The sequence below is a fragment of the Malaya genurostris genome, chromosome 3, assembly GCF_030247185.1.
Source record: "Malaya genurostris strain Urasoe2022 chromosome 3, Malgen_1.1, whole genome shotgun sequence".
NCBI lineage: Eukaryota > Metazoa > Arthropoda > Insecta > Diptera > Culicidae > Malaya > Malaya genurostris.
The window spans coordinates 109,297,333-109,316,693 of NC_080572.1; the positions used below are offsets into that span (position 1 = coordinate 109,297,333).

A 19,361-nucleotide genomic window follows, 5' to 3' on the forward strand; every position below is an offset into this window, starting at 1 on the left:
TATAACGGATTTTTTTCCTGGGTATCCGGAATGGCGTGCGAGTGGTACGCATGCTACTACGTAAAACAATTCCATCTTACATCGTTTGTGGTCAAGATGGAATACATCCATGTAAAACGCCAATTACGTATGAAAATCAACTGGTTACATGTCAGTTTTGTAAACAACCTGCACACTACGGCAAACCTTGCACTGAAACTGCGAAGACAAACAAAACAAACAAAAACAAGGATAACCGCTCAACAACGGAAACTAGTGAATGCAGTGCTCTTGTTTCAAAAACACCTTCACCATCTAACCAACTATCAACTGCAATCAATGTACAAAGCGCATCTACAGCAACTGCAAATGAACCCAAGACTGCGATCAACAATGAAAACAAGGAAACGGAAACCACTCACAACTCCAACGATGTAGCAATGGATGATATGAGCAACGGACAAAATGACCTCCAATCTTCGCTAGAAGGAAATGGAAGCTCCTTTCCCCCTAGAAGAAGGGTGACAACGAGATCCAACAATAAAAAAATAATTTTATGTAACAAAAACATGGGTAAATCGGCCACGTAAAGCTATACGCAAATTGGCCTGAATAAAAATTGTTAAAAAAAAACAGTTTTATCCTGCATATTTGTAACAGACTTGACATATAGCTATCGAAATGCTGTGCATGATATCATTTCAGAACCAACGATGGCGACTTCCTTGATAATCTGTACAATGGGGGAATGTTTGAATTTTGAAACGATCTGAAACATAGTTTTCCGACGTCTACTTATCAAATCAGTTCCGAAAGTATCGAAAGTATTATATTTAACAATATTCGTTACACGGGCAACCATATCACGAGACTAGGCATCGAGGCTTAGATAAAGCGGTATAGCGAAATATGAACAATCAATCAAGAAATACAGAACGAATCAAACGGCAACCATCACGGTTCACGACAATCGAAACCATCGGCTATCGGAAGTGCTGGTGCTTAGTCATATAGTTAATTTTTCACTTAGCACTATTTTCGCGATAGTTATATATAATCAAAAACTTTGTCTAAATCAATTTCTTATTCCAAATATTCTTGTATCAAATGGTAGTTCACTATAGTTTTCGATATTAAAGTTTGGACCTTTAAAAGATATTCAAAACGCTTGTGTTGAAAAAAAATACGGTTTACGAATTATAATTACAGTATAATATTCGAAAATTGTTTTCCAATGTAAGTACAAATTAAATACATATTCAAATTTGTTATTTATTCGCATCAAAGTGCAAATCATTCCTGCTCAAATTTCACATTGATGAAGTTGTTTAATTACATTTTGCATATGTGTCGAAAATAATTCAGCAGACCTCTATCAATATGGTGCAATCTCACTTCCTGCCGGTGTATTATTTTAGACCATATGCAACTTTGATGAACTAAGAAAAAGCGCAAGGGTTGACAGTGTGGTGCATAATTAATGAGCTTGTCTTTGGACAAAAGGGTTGATTGACCTGTTCTACACGTACAAATGCGAAAAAAACGCTAAAGTGCATTGTTGGCACAGGAAAAGAAAGGGTTCGTTGTGGCTTTTCCAAGAAGATAATTAAGTGGAATTGGTGTATGTACCTGCAACTCAACAAACCCCCTTTTGTACTGTTGCATTGATAAAATCTGTAATTCTGGGAAATCAATAATTAGCCATATTGTCGATCGTAATGCATTAGTCAGCAGTGCGTCATATTGCATCGAAGGGAGAGATGTCCTTCCCTGGTAGGAGCACGATGTAGTAGTTCGATGGACGTCAATCCCGATGACATACGTAGCGATATTTCCCTGATTGATGGACGTATTTATGTGGTTGCAATTTCTATCATAGAACTCATGTCATGGATTGTAGAGAGCTTGAAAACAGAAATTCAACACATAAAAATGGTAGACAGCAAACAACAGATCGAAACGGACCAACTCTCATACTTCATGAAGCATTCATTCATCCATCAACTGTCAAAATGCAACACAAAGAGATGAGAAAGGCTTGTCGTGAATTTCAAAGTTTTTGAAAAATTATTAAATTACTTTAGAGAGCAATTTCATGATGGATTTTCAAAGTATCTATCGAAATGAAATATTCGGACAGTCAAAGTGTATAGTGATGGCAAAACAAGAACGATTCATAAGCTATAAATTAATGTTTTACTTGCTTAAGAGATTGAAATACAAACGTTCAATTAGATATCAATCATTTTCGATGACTGATGAAGGGTTATAGCAAATACAAATAATTTGTATTTGGTTATAGTACCAATAGCCATATCATTGGTCGAGTCATATTTAATGATAATTTTCGACCGACAATCAACGTATTGCTAAGTAATCGGATATCGTCGATAAAGTCCCTATGATGATGATGATGATGATGATGATGGTCCCACCTCATACCCATACAAAGGTGTGAGCTGAACGAATTATCTAAGTGATAATTAATATTATTACATGCTTTAACCAGTAATCAAAAATTGAAACGAGCTGGTTAATTTAGCAGGCATAAATATACCTTCGATAGAGCAAAAAGAAATTACTATACTACATTACATACCTTATGATCAAAAAAGAACCGAAATTTAAATTTTAAAATTTCCGCGCTTTTCCAATCGGTAAACTTTTATTCTCTCAACGTTGGCAACACTTTTATACACATTATGTCAAATTTTGACGCATATCGTACGATTTGTTTTTGTTTGGCGTCTATACAAAGAAGTTGAAAAATTTTCGTGTGACGATTTTTATAATGGATGAAAATTTAGAACAACGGCTAGCCTTCGAAGCGCCATTCGGTCGATTGTTGTGCGGTTTCGACGTCATATTCATAGATCCACACCTCATCACCAGTTATGATGCATTCGATGAATGTGGGGTCACTATCTGCGTTTGAAATCATTTCTTTGGCCACATCAACACGACGCTGTTTTTGAATAAAATTCAGCTTTTTTGGCACCAGCCGAGAAGCGACGCGTTTCAAACCCAAAACATCAGTTAAAATGTGTTCGGCTGATCCATAATAGATGCCCAACAACACAGCAATCTCTCTAATCGGTACAGAACGATTTTGCAACACGATTTGCTTCGCCGATTCAATGTTTTCTTTAGTAACAGATGTTGTTGGGCGGCCAGGGATCTCACCATGATCCAAGCTTGTACGACCACCTTTGAATCCCTAGAAACAATGTCATAACCAAATCAGCATGAAATGAATGAAACATTCTTCTGTTAGGTTGGCGCACCAATTGTTCTTATATCTTTTAAGTAAATGTAATGAACAGACAGTATAATAAATAATGGTTTAATATATAAAATAAAGACTGGAGCTGAGATCTATCGGAGTTTATTGAACTTACTTGCTAATTTTTAGAATCAAATTTCACTCAAAACATGTTCGATTTTTGACATTTAATTTTCCGTAACCGATACATTTGAGTATAGAACAAATTCAAGAATCAGTTTGCTTACGTAAATTACGCTATAAAGATAAATACAATACTGCGTAGTGAACAATACAGTGCAGTGAGTAATCTCCGACGATCTGAAGATTAACAAGCCTAAAGAACGAAAAACTACGGCAGTGAATTTCCAAAGACAATTGTTAGTGATATCAGAAACAGCAGTATTCGATCTTTAATTAGCGAGGATGAAATCTTGTTGAAGAAAAACATACGATTTGACAAAAAATAGGTAGGGTAAGGGCTCTCTATATCATCTCATTGGTAAGGACGTTACCTTAAAAACCTGATTTAGCCATCGAAATCACTACGATTTTTTTCATATTTCTGCTTAATTCGCCTTGCTTACCTTACCTTACCTAACAGCTATAGGCACGGGGTGTCCTTTGCTGAATCAAGAATACGTCTCCACATAACTCGGTCCACGGCTGCTCGTCGTCAGCCACTCAAGGCACGGATGCTTCTGAGATCACCCTCCACTTAATCGATCCACCTTGCTCGCTGCGCTCCTCTTTTTCTTGTACCAGAACAATTTTCACTGGGCTGTCGTCCGACATCCTTATGACATGCCCAGTCCATCGAAGACGTCCAATTTTAACTGTCCATACGATAGGTGATTCTCCTAGCAGCTGCTGCAATTCGTGATTCATACGCCGTCTCCACGTCCCGTTTTCCTCTCACTCCGCCATAGATGGTCCTCAGTATCTTTCTTTCGAAAACACTGAGGGCGCGTTGGTCCTCTGCCAACATAGTCCAGGTCTCGTGGCCATAGAGAACAACCCGTCTAATGAGCGTTTTGTAGATGGTCAATTTCGTGCGGTGGCGTACTTTTCTCTATCGAAGGGGTTTTCTGAGTCCAAAGTACGCACGATTTCCTACCAAAATATGTCTCTGAATTTCTCTGCTGGTGTCACTATCGGCGGTCACCAGTGAGCCCAAATACACGAACTCGTCAACCACCTCGATATCGTCACCGTCTATCAATATTCGTGGTGGGAGGCGTAGTGTTTCTTCTCTAGAGCCTCTTCCTCTCATGTATTTTGTTTTCGACGCATTTATGGCCAGTCCGATACGCCTAGCTTCAGATTTCAGTCCGATGTAGGTTTCCGTCATTTTCTCAAGGTTACGTGTTACAATATCAATATCGTCAGCGAAGCTAAAAAGTTGTACGGACTTTCGGAAGATCATGCCACTCGTGTCGATCCTCGCTCTTCGAATCACACCTTCCAAGGCAATATTGAACAAGATACGACTCTCTTGTATCTCACCTTGCCGTAGCCCTCTCCGAGATTCGAAGGGACTCGAGAGCGTCCCAGATACTCGGACGTAGCACATCACTCTATCCATCGTTGCTTTGACCAATCGCGTCAGTTTATCCGGGAAACAGTATTCGTGCATGATCTGCCATAGCTGTTCTCGATCGATTGTGTCGTATGCCGCTTTGAAGTCAATGAATAGGTGATGCGTGGGTACGTTGTATTACGGAACTTCTGGAGTACTTGTCTTATCGCGAATATGTGATCCGTAGTGGCGCGGGCTCCAGTAAATCCAGCTTAGTACGGCCCTACGAATTCCTTAGTTATAGGTGATAGAAGACGGCGGCGTTGAGCAATGTGATTGCGCGGTAATTACAAGAATCTAGCTTTTTGTGGACGGGACATACCACTCCTTCCTTCCATTCCTGCGGTAGAATCTCCTCCTCCCAAATCTTAGAAATCATCCAGTGCAGCGTTCTAGCCAGTGCCTCTCCTCCATGTTTGAGCAGCTCGCCTGGCAACTGGTCATTGCCCGGGGCTTTGTTGTTCCTCAGCTTGCCGATCTCCTCACTTATCTTCGTCAGATCAGGTGCTGGGAATCTGTTGTCGGCTGAGCGTGCACCCAGATTGATTCCTGGGTCGTTCTCTGTATCCGGTGATTCGCCATTCAGATGCTCGTCATAGTACTGCTTCCACCTGTCGATCACCTCACGTTCGTTCGTGAGAAGGTTACCACTGGTATCTCTGCACATTTCGGCCTGTGGCGTGTAGCCTTTACGTGAGCGGTTCACCTTATCATAGAACTTCCGTGTGTCATTTGCTCGGTACAGCTGTTCCCTCGCTTCGCGATCTTGGTCTTCCTGGTGGCGCTTTTTCCTCCGGAAAACAGTGTTCTGTCTGTTCCATGCCTGTCTGTATCGTTCCTCGTTCGCTCTAGTGCGGTGTTGCAGCATCCTCGCCCTTGCTGCATTCTTCTCTTCGACCAACTGCTAACATTCGCCGTCAAACCAGTCATTTCCTCGATTCGATAACCTCGTACCTAGTACGGTTGAAGCATATATTCTTATATTCCTCCAGCCGTCTTCAAGAGTCGCCGCGCCAAGCTGCTCTTCCGTTGGTAGCACTAGCTCGAGTTGTTGCACGTATTTCTCTGCAGTACGAACGCTACGTAGCTGCTCGAGATTAAGTCCCGGCGTTCCTGGGCGACGAGTGTTGTGCACCGTCGATAGTTTTGTGCGCATACAAACTGCAACAAGGTAGTGGTCGGAATCAATGTTGGCACTGCGGTAGGTGCGGCCATTGATGACGTTGGAGAAGAATCGCCCGTCGATGAGAACGTGGTCGATTTGATTTTCCGTATGTTGATCAGGTGATCTCCAGGTGGCTTTGTGGATATCTTTCCGGGAGAAGAAGGTGCTTCGAACTACCATTCCTCGGGAATGCAAATTTTCATCTCATATTTTTCATTGCTTTTATTGCTTATCAGGTAATTTCAGAAGTGTTTAATCGTTGAATAAACAAGTGGAAAGTGAACATTACAAACTATAAAGTCATCCAACATTGAATAGTGATGTAATTATGTGAAATAGTGATCATGTTCTGAGACGAATCGATTAGTAAATATTAAGAAACATGATGAATTGTAAAACTTCAGACGAAAGTGGTTCCTAAATCAAAAAGTGAGTTTATTTTAAATGAAAAAAGCGATCGTTCAAAGTTTTTTAACTATTTTTTTCAATTGGAAAGTGTGGCAAAACCTAGAATAAATGTTTTAAAACGTTCCACAGTTTTGTTCGGGTACGTTTAAAGATATGATTAATGTTCAAACTTATGAGGTGAAGGAATGAGATGGAAATTGGAGCTGAGATGAAATAGGGAGCCCTTACCCTACAAGAACTGCAGTTGAACGGATAATACCATTTTTTGCAGTTTATGTTAGAAATCAGAGTTAGTCAAGTATGCGATGGAAAATAACAAAATCCACAGCACTGAGCTCAACAATGTCAAGTATCATGTTTAGGGAATAACATTGATATCTCTATGTTTAGGGGAATAACATTGATATGCGCGTGAATTATCTTCCCCAGAGGCTTAGTGACAGCTTTATTCAAACACAAATGGCATACTACTTCTTGTTCTTCGATCAGATGGTAGAGTTTAAAGTCATCCGCAAACGATAATTCGAAACATTTCAGTAAGAAGTGCAAATCATTGAATAGAGTAAAAATATAAACGGTCCTAAATGACTTCCTTGAGGTACTGCAGAACTAACTACAAACGGTAATGTTGTATAGTTGCCTCCAATCCTGTAAAGTTCAACCAAAGCAAAATCTGTCAAGTTCAGCAATTGTTATTTGATGGTTTATTTTATCAAATGCAGCCGCGAAATCAGCGTAGATAGCGTCTACCTGATTGTCAGCCATAGCAGCATCTTCTTGGGGAGCTTGGTGTGTGAAATGTACTTCATCTCGGAGCTCACTTTCTTCGCGATGGAAATAAAATTCGAAGGGCCCTGCCAGTCGTTGCCATCCAGGGTGAGACAGGTTTCGTCGTCCATCACCACCCTGATTCGCCTGGAAAATCGAGTTGATCATCTTATTCTGCCGCTGTGTCATTACCAGCTGCTCCGTAACCAGTGAACGAGACTTCCGCTTCCTGACACGTATGTTCATGCTCGCCCGATACTTTTTCACTGTTTGGACGGTTGCGCTGTCTTATCGGCCATCGCACGTAACGATGTAACCACCTTTTCCTCGGTCTTCTTCTTAAGCGACCTTTGGAACTTCTAGTCGCTCGGGTGATCGGCCGTCCGAAACCGGACGTTCTTTCGATGCTCTGATTGTTGTTTAATAGTGCCAAGATCTTGTAGATACCGAAACGGGGGTATCCGGCGTTCACAAAGTGCCGCACGATATCCGTTTTCAACGCGGCAAGGAACCGTTCTACGAACCTGCACACTTTTGAACGAAATTGTTCCACTGTTTTTGCCTTCACGGTTAGATTTCGACTGATAGAGCTATCAAATATTGTCTGCTGACTTCTGTTCATTTTTTTCATGAAAACGTTATTTCTCTATGAAATCTTTCCTAAGGACAACAGGGGGGAGAATACAGAGAGCTCACTCAACGTAAGTCAGGGATGGACGGGAAAGGTTTATTAAAATAGCCACAGCTTGTTCCAGATTTCCAGATAACGCTTCGATCGAGCAAAATTTGCCATCGTACGAAGTTAACTATCTACAAAACGCTGATTAGACCGGTTATCCTCTACGGGCACGAATCCTGGACAATGCTTGCGGAGGACCAACGCTCACTGGGTGTTTTTGAACGGAAGGTGTTGCGAACCATCTTTTCGGAGTGCGGATGGAAGACGGTACGTGGAGAAGGCGAATGAACCATGAACTGCACCAGTTGCTGGGAGGACCAACCCTCGTCCAAACGACCAAGGTCAGGCGGTTACGGTCGGCCGGACATGTTATTGGAATGTCAGAGAGCAACCCGGTAAAAATGATCCTCGATAATGATTCGACCGGAATAAGAAGAAGAGGCGCGCAGCGGGCAAGATGGATCGATAAAATTGAGGACGACCTGCGGACCTTTTGCAGCTACCGAGGTTGGTGGCAGCGATGCCAACCCTACGGATTTATCCGTAGATCTACGGATTCCAGTATTTTCTACGGATCTGCGGATGAGCCTTTTAAAGTCTACGGATTTTTCCTTATCTCTCCGGAAATTTTCAGATTTCGCATTATTCCTCCAGATATAATCCAGATAGATGATTAGTACGACCGTACAAATATTTTGCATTAATTATGGTTTCGGCTTTAGCGGTCCGTTAAATAAGAACGGCTGTTATATACTGCCCGACGTTTCGACCACTGGTTATGGTCTTTTTCAAGGGAAATATCTTATCGTTCCTCGTCTAAAAATCGTATGCCCACGAACGGTTTTTTTTTTCATAAATACGTTTATTTCTTAAGGCAGTTTACATAAGTTTTTCTTCGCCGTAGCATCACTTTTACATAATATTCTTATCCTAATTTAATTCTAACATAGTCACAACGTTTTGCATTTATTAAAACATATTCTCTTATTACTTAAATATCATCTTAGGTAACTCGTCATTAATTATGAAATCTACTCGGAAATATTATTTGAACCAAACGATTAACTTCTATAAATTATAAAATAAGCTGTTATTTTCAGACATTTTGTTAATAATTTCATAAACTGTTTCGAGTTTGTTTGTATCATTACATTATTTTTATTCTAATTTAGCTATTGGTTGAACTCATGGACGCAGCTGGGATCAGAACTAAGTCTTGAAAGGGGCCTTTATTAAATTGAAACTCCAGTTTTCTTTATGAAATGATGAATAAGTTTCATGTATGAAAGGTCACGACAAGCAAGAATGTCTCGAACTGGGATATTGGATAGTCTACCTTGGGTACGCAAAGAATTTATTAGTTGAGATCTGACATCACGATACTCCACGCATGTCCAAACGACATGATCAATATCTCGATAACCTTCGCCACAAGCACAATGATTAGTCTCGGAGAGCCCAATTCGAAGGAGATGTGCATCTAACGTGTAGTGATTGGACATGAGTCTAGACATCACACGAATGTAATCTCTACTCACATCCAGTCCCCTGAACCATGCCTTTGTCGATATTTTCGGAATAATTGAGTGCATCCACCGACCCAGATCATCTTTATCCCAAGAAGCTGGCAAGTGTTCTTTGGCGAGACGAGCTATAGAATTCGTTGAAAGCAATTGGTCTCTCATAAATTTCACCCTCAATAGCACCACGTTTGGCTAAAATATCGGCTCTTTCATTGCCAGGAATGGAGCAATGAGCCGGGACCCAGACTATAGTGATTAGATAATTATTGTTCAATATGTCGTTCAGGCACTGTTTTATTTTGCCCAGGAAAAACGGTTCAGTCTTGCCAGTCATGTTTGAGCGAATGGCTTCAATTGCACTCAGACTATCTGTGAAGAGGAAATAATGGTTTGGAATTAATGTGACGATTACACTCAAACTATAATGAACTGCTGCTAGCTCTGCTATATAAACAGATGCAGGTTCTTGAAGCCTAAATGAGGCCGAAACATTATTGTTGAACATACCAAACCCTGTCGCTTCTTCAATTCGCGATCCGTCCGTGTAAAACATTTTCTCAGAGTCAATATGCCTGAACTTACTTGAAAATATTTTTGGGATTTCCGTCGAACGTAGATGATCCGGGATTCCACGCACTTCGCGCTGCATGGATGTATCGAAAAATAAAGTTGAGTCAGGGACATTTAGGAGGCTGACACGGATAGGAATATATCTTGAAGGGTTGATTTCCTGTGACATATGGTTAAAATATACTGTCATGAATTTTGTTTGAGATCGAAGCTCGACTAGTCGTTCGAAATTATTAATTACCATGGGATTCAGCACCTCACATCTTATTAGCAGGCGTGATGAAAGCTCCCAAAATCGATCTTTTAATGGAAGAACTCCCGCCAGAACTTCAAGACTCATTGTATGTGTCGAATGCATGCACCCTAAAGCAATTCGCAAACAACGATACTGAATTCGCTCCAGTTTGATAATATGAGAGTTTGCAGCGGAACGAAAGCAAACGCATCCATATTCCATCACTGAAAGTATCGTTGTCTGATACAATTTTATTAGATCTTCCGGATGAGCACCCCACCAAGATCCTGTTATTGTTCGAAGAAAATTTACTCTTTGTTGGCATTTCGTTATCAGAAACCTAATGTGTCCTCCCCACGTGCATTTGGAATCGAACCACACCCCGAGGTATTTAAAAGTTAAAACCTGTTGGATCATTCTTCCCATCATATGGAGCTGAAGCTGCGCGGGATCATGCTTTCTTGAAAAGACGACTAACTCTGTTTTCTCCGCAGAGAATTCGATACCAAGATGAACAGCCCAATCGGACAAGTTATCTAAGGTATCTTGCAATGGTTTATGCAGATCAATAGCTTTGGGTCCAGTAACTGAAACCACGCCATCATCTGCCAATTGTCTTAGTGTACATGGGGTTACTAGACAGCTGTCAATGTCATTTACGTAAAAATTATAGAGGAGCGGACTGAGGCATGAGCCTTGCGGGAGACCCATGTAACTATTTCTGAGTGTTGCCAAATCGCCATGTGAAAAATGCATGTGTTTCTCTGACAAAAGGTTGTGCAAATAATTATTTATAACCGCTGGGAGTCCATTTTGGTGAAGCTTGTCTGAAAGAACATCAATGGAAACTGAATCAAATGCTCCTTTAATGTCTAAAAATACAGATGCCATTTGTTGCTTTTGAGCGAAGGCAATTTGGATGTCAGACGAAAGTAATGCAAGGCAATCATTCGTCCCTTTATTTCTACGGAAGCCAAACTGAGTATCTGACAACAAACCGTTCGTCTCGACCCAAGTGTCGAGACGTCGTAGAATAATTTTTTCGAATAATTTTCTGATGCAGGACAACATCGCAATGGGTCTATATGAGTTGTGATTGGAAGCTGGTTTCCCCGGTTTTTGAATGGCGATAACTTTCACTTGTCTCCAGTCAGGTGGAACAATATTTTGCTCAAGAAACTTGTTGAACAATTCCAACAAACGTCTTTTTGCGAGGTTGGGCAGATTCTTCACCAAGTTGAATTTAATTCTGTCCAACCCTGGAGCGTTATTGTTACAAGACAAGAGTGCTATAGAAAATTCCATCATTGAAAATGGGTTATTAATAAAACCATTATTTGGAGGAGATTCCCGTATAATGCTCTGCGTAGGAACAGAATCTGGGCAAACTTTCCTAGCAAAGTCAAATATCCATCGGTTCGAGTATTCATCACTCTCATTGCCCACGTTACGATTCCTCATTCGTCTGGCCGTGTTCCAAAGAGTGCTCATTGAGGTATCTCTTGACAAACCTTCGACAAAATGTCTCCAATAGCTACATTTTTTGGCTCGAAGTATGCTCTTGTACTTGGTTTCTAAAACCATAAGTTTTTCAAAATTCTGAGGAGTTCCTCCTCCCCGTTTTAGAAACGTCTTGCAAGCATTTTGTTTTGCGAGTTTAGCCTCTGAGCACTCTTTGTCCCACCAGGGGTTGGGAGGCCTTCTGTTAGTCGTTGGCCCAGGAAAGCGTTTAGTTTGGGATTGTTCTGCTGCCTCCAGAATCGAACAAATCAGGAAGTCATATTCTTCAAGTGGAGGGAGCTCTTCCATTGAATTCAAAATACTAGAGATACTACTTTGGTATTTAATCCAGTCGATATTTTTTGTCAAATCATATGGAATACTAGCGGAAGTAGCAATGCAATTGCTACTGCTAATTGAGATGATGATTGGTAAATGATCGCTACCGTGTAAATCAGGCAGTATTTTCCAGGTGCAATCTAGTCGAATTGATGTTGAGCAAAGAGATAGATCTAATGCACTTGGGCGTGCCGGAGGTCTTGGGATCCGTGTCAAGCTACCCATATTTAATACCGTCATGCTAAAATTGTCACAAATGTTTTGTATTAAAGATGATCTGCTATCATTGTAAACGGAACCCCACATAATACCGTGCGAATTTAAATCCCCCAGAATCAATCGTGGTGCAGGAAGGGCTTCAACCATTTCATTAAGCTGTTGCTGTCCAACTTGTGCTTTTGGAGGAATATAAACCGAAGCTATGCAAATATCTTTGCCTTTAATGTTTATTTGGCAAGCAACAACTTCTATACTAGAAGTTGAAGGGATGTTTAATCTATAAAAGGAATAGCATTTCTTAATTCCCAAAAGCACTCCACCATACGGAGAGTCTCTATCGAGACGTATAATGTTAAAATCATTAAAATTTAAAGCTATGTTTGAAGTAAGCCATGTTTCGCATAAAGCAAATACATCACATTTTTGACTATGCAATAATATTTTAGATGAATCAAGTTTTGGCATGATGCTTCGACAATTCCACTGCAGGACAGTGATTGTATCATTTGCGGCGGGTGATAAATTATCCATCAAAAGATACAAAACCTGAGACAATTGGCCATTGAGCTGATAACTGCTTCAAAAAATTTCTAGCTATTGGAAGGAATGCCATTATGAGGGTCTTTAAGGGTTCAGATATATTGAATGCTGAGAAAATCCATTCAACAATTTCCGAAAACTTCAGTAATCCTGTTGGTGGCTGTGAAATGGAGCCCACTGGATTATTATCTTTTTCTGTACTAGATCCTGGATTGGTTTGTGAATTTGACAAACCAGGAGGCACAGTCTTTGGTTTTGACTTTTTTTGTTTAACACGGTGATCTTTTTTTGAAGATGAAATTTTAGGTGCCTTTTTTGGTAATTTGGAAGAAGACTTCTTTCTCTTAACTGACCCTTGGGTAGTGATAAACGAATTACCTTCACTATTTTCGTCAGAGTCAGAGTCCTCTGGTTCCTCTAGATTTGAAAACCCGTTTTCGGTTTCCAAAGGGGGGACATCAATGACCGTTTTAAGCATTTCTGCATATGTGCGCTTAGACCGTGCTTTTAAAGAAAGCTTAATTTTGTCTTTGTGCACTTTAAATGCAGTGCATACTGAAATATCATCATGAGGACTATTCCCACAATAAATACATTTTTCAATTTCCTTGTTGCAATCATTATCTTTATGAGGCCCTTCACACTTAATACATTTTGGTTTATTACTACAGTAAGTAGCTGTGTGGCCGAATTTTTTGCAGTTCGTACAATTCATTACATTTTGAACAAAAAGCCGAACAGGGAGGCGAATTTTATCGACATAGACATGGGACGGCAACGCAGACCCGGCAAATGTCACTCGAAACGAGTCTGATGGGCGATAAACTTTTTTTTCCTCTTCATGAACTACTGAGTACAGTTGTTTGCACTCCAGTATTTTCACACCCTCAAGCATAGAGTTCTTGAAACGACCAACACCATGCTTGAGTAAATCATCTACCGAAAGACTCGCTTCGGTAACAACACCGTCAATTTCGACATCTTTGGAGGGTATGTAAACTTTATACTCTTTATTGAAATGTTCCGAAGAGACAATATCATTCGCGTGTTTCAAATTATTTACCACAACACGAATTTTATCGTTATTTACTTTTATGATCTCTTTGATTGAAGAGTATCGTGATGTCAAACCTTTATTAATTTGAAAAATGTTTAATGGCTTTGATATACGTCTAAAAAAGACTATCCAAGGCCCAGAAGAGCTCTCCTGATATTTTTTCGTTCGTGGGGGTATCGGATTCATGCTAGGATTTACGTCCATGGATTCATCCATTACATTAAAATTTTTAACTAAACTTTAAAATAAAATTTGAAACCAACACTACACAGTACTCAATCAAAAGGAAAAGAAAAAACTTCTACCTTGAAATTGTTGTCTATCTCCGTTGCACTGCCGTGTAGATCCTCGTTGCTCTAGATGTTCTTGTTGGATGTATCTGGACGTTGATACAATGCTGAAGCTCACTGTAGCGATAGAATATGATGTGATGCTACTGCTACCTGACATCCAGCACCACTCGAATTCCGATTTGCTTTCGTCTTCGCCAGCTGTAACCAGCGCAGGTCACCGGTGTATACCTGCGTGTTGTATGGCAGTGGAAAGACCGAGTTGTCTTGTCTCCTTCTTCCTAGTGCTCCGCACCGATATGCTTCTGCACCGAAGTGCCTTCGCACCGGTGTGCCTTTGCACTCTCCTGCTTCTATGTGCCTTTGCACTCTTCCTCTTCGATGTGCCTTTGCACTCTCCTGCTCAGCACTTGTGGCTGTATATTGCGGCCTGGGTAGAGTTTGGGAAACGCCCTTTGTTGTTTCCTTCACCAGCTTGGCCCAGCACTAGGGCTCTCTTATGCAGCACGACTATACGTTTTAGCGGCTGCTGCCAACAGGTCTCTACTTGTAGTTCAACCGTTGTCGTATTTAACGCGTGTAAACCAACCAGCGTTATTAAACTGTACGCTTCTATACACAACCTTCTCGGTTGAACGGCTATTACTGAATGATTGAACACGAACGGTTGTTAACATAATAATAAAGCTTCTTTCGTCACTTTTGTTGCACTAATAACGTTTGTTTTGAACATTAGCCTGTTTTACCACTATGCACTACCTAACGTCACTTTCAAAGATCATCTTTGAAAGTGACGTTAGGTAGTGCATAGTGGTAAAACAGGCTAATGTTCAAAACAAACGTTATTAGTGCAACAAAAGTGACGAAAGAAGCTTTGTTATTATGTAAACAACCGTTCGTGGGCATACGATTTTTAGACGAGGAACGATGAGATATTTCCCTTGAAAAAGACCATAACCAGTGGTCGAAACGTCGGGCAGTATATAACAGCCGTTCTTATTTAACAGACCGCTAAAGCCGAAACCATAATTAATGCAAAATAATCCAGATAGAATCATAAAATCGCGCACTTTTTTTCTGATAACGGCCAATAAATCTGTCAACATTCACTTAAAAGAAAGATTTTGAATGATTCGATGAACACTAAGAGTCATTTATAGCATTAATTAAAATGAAAATGTTTTATCTTTCGTCTGATGTTAAAATCAATACTTTAGAATTTATTAATTAAAGTTCATCTATTCGTCACCGATCACTAATTTTTGGAATCCTGTCTTTGTGGCTTAGAGTCTCAAGCTGTTAAGTTTAAATATAGGAGTATAGGTACACTTCAAACCGAATCTACGGATTTTACTTCAGGGAAAGTTGGCATCACTGGTTGGTGGCGAACAGCCATGAATCGAGTTGAATGGTGACGCCTCCTGTATACAACAGAGACCCGCGTGGTCTACGACTGAAAGAGTAAGAGTAAGTTGTTCCAGAGTGTGAAAGGAAGTAATGGAGTAACGTCCACAGAGTAGTGATGATCAAAACTAGAGGAACATTAGCACCGGTGCTCGACGAGATTGTAGGTGATCATAACAGCTCTGTTCCTGCAGCTTGACAAAACTCCCTGATCATCAGCTTCGATAGAGACGAGATCAATCGAAACCAAGGAAGGTCTTGAGCTGGAATAAATAAATGGAATCATGAACGCATTCTCAAAAGCAAGGATATGTTCCGTGAGGTCATGCAAAAATGCCTGAACGAGCGAATATTTTCGGATATATAAAGGCAGAGATTGATGCTTATAGATCAGATTTTGACGCTTAATTGACGACACAGAGAAGCTATACTTATAAGACTATCTGTGTACAAACAGAAAAGGAAAGGATTCCAAGGAACAAGTCGGGTTTCGTAGAGGAATATCAGGTGACGGATGCCATCAGATCAGCGAAACTTACTACGGAGTAGTGAGTAGTGGTAGTAGCACTAGAAGTAAAGAGTGCCTTAAACAGCGCCAGTTGGGCGGAAATCGCAGACTCGTTACACCGGATGTGTCGGATGGACTTTACAAGATCTTGGAAGGTTCCTCCCAAAACCGTATACGACAAAGAAAGTCACATGAAACACTTCCATCACGACCGGAGTTCTCTCTACTGCTGGGAACGTGATGTATGTGTATTGAAGGTAAAGTTTCCGCCAGAAGTTATGTTAGTTTGGTTTGTAGATGACGTCACAATAACTTGATAGACGAGCCACACTCGATTTGCTTAGTGGAGGATGTGCAGAAACTGAACAATATATGAATCTCTAATGCCAGGGAACTTAGTTTTCTCCCAAATGCTAATTCCATCTCCGAAAAATTTTGATGCCCTATCAAAACACTGGGATTTGAAAGTTACGTCATATATATTTTTACATCTCTCGAACCGGAAATGTTCGTCTTAATCCATCCAAATTTGATCAACATTATTAGATTTCAAATAAGCCTAAATTTATCGAAACTCGTTAAGTTATCTTCAAGAAATTTCTATCGATGCAGAATGTGCGGTTGGTCGATTACTGTACTTATACTATTATATCTCCGGAAACGGAAGTGATAACAATTTGATTTTTGAACTTGATCCACAATCAAATAGCAGCTTTCCAACGAGCCTGAGCCATGCCCGAGAAAAGTAAGCGGTAAAAAATCTTTAAGCTCGCATAACCACACACAGACATATAACACTATGGGCCTCCGAGGTTCCGTTCGAAAGTTTGGTTTTCCAGCAATTATATAACCTTTCTATGGAGAACATCAAAAAGGACGCACACATGAAACCAATGGTTATATGATAAACTACCGTGCGAAAGCCAGCATGCGTAGTCATTAATGATGGATCCTACTTCAAATTTGATTTTAAAACACTTCCGAGTGACTAGTTAGAAGCAGTCCGTGACAGATAAAGTACCGACATAAGTCGAATTTAACCAAAAAAATCTATGAAAAGGTAATGGTTTGGCAAACAATTTCTGATAGTGAAATACTTTCGAATCAATTTGTGGCAACAGATTCGATGACAGCGAATGTTACCGTTCGGAATTGTTAACGGCGGAGCCTACTTCGCGGGATCCGAAAACATCTTAAACAAATACTGTTTTGGTGGGATTTGGCATCCGTACATTACACGAAGGACACGATAGCCTGGTACAGAGCCAACGCAGTCGAATTCACAGACAAGGTTATGTATCCTTCAAATTGTTCTCAAACTAGACCAATTGGAACTTTTTGATCCCTGACAGTAGCATATTTGAGTCGATGTTGAAGCTAATAGCTGCGTTAGATCAAAGGTTCGTTCAGTGGTGTGCAATTAAATTGATCTCAATAATGTAGTATAATAGAGAAGAGAACAATGAAATAAAAATTTGACTTACTCCATAACTAAGCTTATATTAGTTATAACTCTATATTACATTTGCTTTGTAGAACCTGACCATTCAGTTACAACAGACTTCTAAACCAGTGGATGACTTGTGCTACAATCGTCCACTAAGAATCTTCTTTCAGGTCGGGGATTGAACATACGATAACTGGCTCGTAAGCTCAGCGTAATTTATGCAATCAGACGCCATTCTGAGACAACCGGAAATACCGCTAATATTTGACAGATTCGATTTAATGATTGTATATCAAAACATTTTTGTTGATACTGCAGAGGTTTCCTCTTGGATTCAGGGAACCCAATGTGTCAACTTTCATTCAATTCTACACAAAATGAATGAATCGGATACGAGAAATCGATATGTTTTCGTCGAGAAATATGCGTTCTTTCCTTTGTCTTTTGAACATGTGAATTTCGTCGTTGTTATGCTGATACCTACATACACAAACAAATCGCATCTCGATAACAACCTTACGTATCAACAATTACCTGGCTGCCAAAAGTGATTCGATTAGATTAGTCCTCGACAACCGTATTTTTCATCCATAAATCGGTACCCTATGAAGCGTGGAGCAACGAGGAAATTTAATTGCTTTCTATTTGACAGTTTCAGGAAATGTTCGAATTTCCCGATGGCCTAGAACCAGTTTTAATTTCGTTTATTTTGATATATTTTCCACACGTTTCCAGGTTTGCCGCAACGTGGTGTTGGTGCTGCGGCACAGATGATTTGCCTTTGTTATGTTTGTGACTTGACAGTATAGGTAGGCCTGTATTCACGATTTGCATCGATTTCACCACCAGAAAAAGGGGTTGTCACTTTGGTAGCTTTTCGTTGGTAACCGAAAACAATTTCCACTGAATTCACGTTTCACTAATACGAACACCACCTGTTTTCACGACATCAACAAAACCAAACTCAGCTCCGGAGCGGTGTCCTTGTATTGGTGGGATCTTCTTTGTTTTCTTGATGTTCGGGTTCTTGGGATTTCACGTTTTTCACACCACGGGGAAAGTAAAACTCTCAGGAAGCAAACTGTTTTACAAGCGAGGCGAAACACTTTTGCACTGGTTTTCACTGTCACAATTTCACCATTACTTGGCGACACCGGTCCCGGCGGGTTAACCGATCAGTCGAAGCGGACAGGCAGCTGGGAAGGTGATTAACAACGCATAAAACAAGAACATTGAAAGCGGAGAGCACAAATAGCAGGCAACAGTAGCGCGAGCAGAGCTAAAAGGTGGCGTAATTAGGACCGAAATTTTCTGTTTTCCGACGAAACGTGTGAGAGCTCCTTCCACCGCGACTGGTTATGTTTTCTCTTTCGCTCCTATTTACTCTTATTCGGAAAGAGTCACCGTATTTCGGTCCATGCACAGGAAGCAAGCTCAGAGGAGTCTCTCCCACGATTATATCATAAACAATTTGAAAGAAGAGATATACAATTTATGACGTGGAAAGCCAACGTTTTCTCTCTCTTTATCGTCGGCTCGTGTCAACTTTTCCCGGAAAAGACAGTGTAGGGGAAAGTGCCATCGAACGCGCTGGTGTGAGTGAAGCACCGAATGGCAAACGACTGCGCATGTGCAACAACTGTTACTGGAAGGTTACCACGAATCGCTGTCAAAATAGTTGTGTTGTAGTTTGGGGCATTATCTTAAATTCTATTTTAATAAAATATTGTTCATGGTATCATCGTTATATTAATTGTTGAATGTATTGCCGAAGATCAAAATTGCTGAGTTAAACTGCGCTTAGTATTTCTTGTAATTTTGCATAGAAATAGATCTCACTTCTAGTACGGTGTCGCAATATCGAAGCGCGATATTTAATTCAATGTTGC

The 19,361-nt window shown here is 40.4% G+C and overlaps 1 protein-coding gene across 2 annotated transcripts in view; it reads right to left on the minus strand.

Annotated features, from left to right (window-relative positions):
• The window catches only part of LOC131434615 (protein muscleblind), a 961,748-nt gene extending 942,953 nt beyond the window's left edge, over positions 1-18,795 (minus strand). For both annotated transcript variants that reach the window (XM_058601504.1, XM_058601506.1), the window contains exon 1: positions 18,007-18,795. The gene's annotated coding sequence lies outside the window, so the exon portion shown is untranslated. The remainder of the gene's footprint in view (positions 1-18,006) is intronic.
• Between the last annotated feature and the right edge of the window lie 566 nt (positions 18,796-19,361).